A 2,229-nucleotide genomic window follows, 5' to 3' on the forward strand; every position below is an offset into this window, starting at 1 on the left:
AATTTGTTAATTTTTTAGATTTTATGAAACAGTAGACAGCTCTTTAATAATTAAACAGTTAGTACTCCTCAGAATATTTGTACCTACTTACCATGACTAATCAGTCAAAATTTAGGAGTTTGATATTTTCCCTCTCAAACTCAGAAACTTATTTGATTAAACTATTTTAAACAGTTAACTTTCCCAAGTCCAAGGTATCAGAGTCTTTTAAATGCTCTAAAAACCTTAAGAAGGAGATAACACATGTGGAATACTATGAAGATTGCATACCTTATTCTTGCAATTACAGTACAGATTCCAATGTTTTATTGTTTCTATCCATACCTGTACCCTCATTATCACTCTAATTTCTTATGCCTTCCCAAGGTAGCAGTAATTTTACCAGAGAAACTTACATGGCAGAATAAACCAGCAGAATTTTGGGTCTGGGCATGGTACCCATTTTCCAAGTTCAGGATGCTTTAAACCAGAGTCTGGTCAGTGGCCCTGACTGTGTCTGCTTTTTTTTTTTCTTTAATTGTTAAAAAAGTTTTGAGAGAGAGAGAGAGACAGAGCAGGAGTGGGGGAGGAGCAGAGAGAGAGGGAGACACAGAATCTGAAGCAGGCTCTAGGCTCCACGCTGTCAGCACAGAGCCTGACGTGGGGTTCGAACTCACGAACTGTGAGATCATGACCTGAGCCGAAGTTGGACGCTCAACTGACTGAGCCACCCAGGCACCCCTGCATCTGCTTTTTAATTTGTTTCTCTCACTAATCATTAGATTGTAGGATTTTAAGGCTTTCAGACTTTTGATGTATGCTGTTTTTTTCACTGTCGTGGTGTATATTGGCCTGGCCAAGTCTTTAAGTAAACATGGAAATATAGTTACAATTTCCTAACATTTCATTATTATTAATAAGTGCATGGAGATGGTTAGCTTCATGTTGTACGTTCTCCTCTTTGGGCTACAAGGTGGATGCTGAGATATATACCTTCTAGGTCCCTCCCTGAGGACTCAGGCACTCATTCCCCCAGAGGGCAGGCATGTTGCCCGCTGATGGCTCATAGCAAGGTCCACCCTCAGAAACTGACCTTAGACAAAGGCAGATGCCTTTCTCCAAGGACAGGTTGACGTGGTGGTGCAAATGTCTGAGCCCCTTGCCTCAGTATGGGATATGTCTGAAAAGCCATTCCACTTTGAGAGCTCCCCACGGGATCGGCTTAGACTTTGGCTGCCACCGCATCACATTTCAACACTCCCCTCTGCCCCTTCCTGCCCACTTGCTTTCAGCAGTTGTTCCCAACAGGACACCCCAATAAACTTCCATCTCAAAGTTTGTTTCCGTGAAGCCCATCTGTGAAGGTTGGTGCCAGGTGTAGTCCTAGGAAATAGGATCTGGGTGATGATGCCACCAACCAAGTGGCAGTGAGGACCCCATCACCGGTTGTGGCCCCCTGGTGTGCGATATGGTGCAATTGCTAAAATATGGTGGACTGAGATGGGATACTGGCAGAGTGGAATTTACCAGCAGATGAAATATTTCAGTATTTGAGAGGTCAGGAAAACTAAACATTTTTAGCATTATGAAATTGGATGGTAGTTGGTTGGGGGTACCAAGGCACTGAGAAAATGAAAGACTGAGGGTGATTAATCACCAATTTAAGGTGAAGTGTGAAACGCAGAGGGCCTCCTTGGCAGCACATAAAGAGACTCTCATTTCCTGTAGCCAAAGGGCAGAAAATGCTCAGCATTAGGTTTAGGACTTAATTATAAGGGTGATGGACCTCCAGAAGAGGTTGAATTCTCAAACTTGGTAAGTCTGCTACCCCAAGGTCAGGGTCCTGATGAGAAAGGTGTGGGACTCTGAGACTTGAGATGGGGTCATCTGGGTTAATGTACTTGAAAATTTTAATTCCTACAGTCCCCTGAACCCTCTAGGCCTGTGGAATGGCCACAGTTCTCACTAATAAAGGCTAGTTCACCGTTTTCTTGAAGACAAGACAGAGGTACTCATCCTGGCACCCTCCAAGATCTATCTGTATCTCTTCCTGAGACCAACGACTAGAGTTGAGTCACAATGTAACCTGGCCAGAGAAGTGCTGGGCCTGTAAGGGAAAAAAGGAAGTAGCAGTCCTTAGTGAATATGTGGTATCCTGATGGGGAAGAGCTGGGTGGGATGCCGGATCGAGTGGTGGTGAAGGGAAATAGAAAGTTGCCTAAAGGAGAGTTTACTGATATAGGGACACTC

Source organism: Prionailurus viverrinus, chromosome C2 (genome assembly GCF_022837055.1).
Source record: "Prionailurus viverrinus isolate Anna chromosome C2, UM_Priviv_1.0, whole genome shotgun sequence".
Classification (NCBI taxonomy): Eukaryota; Metazoa; Chordata; class Mammalia; order Carnivora; family Felidae; genus Prionailurus; species Prionailurus viverrinus.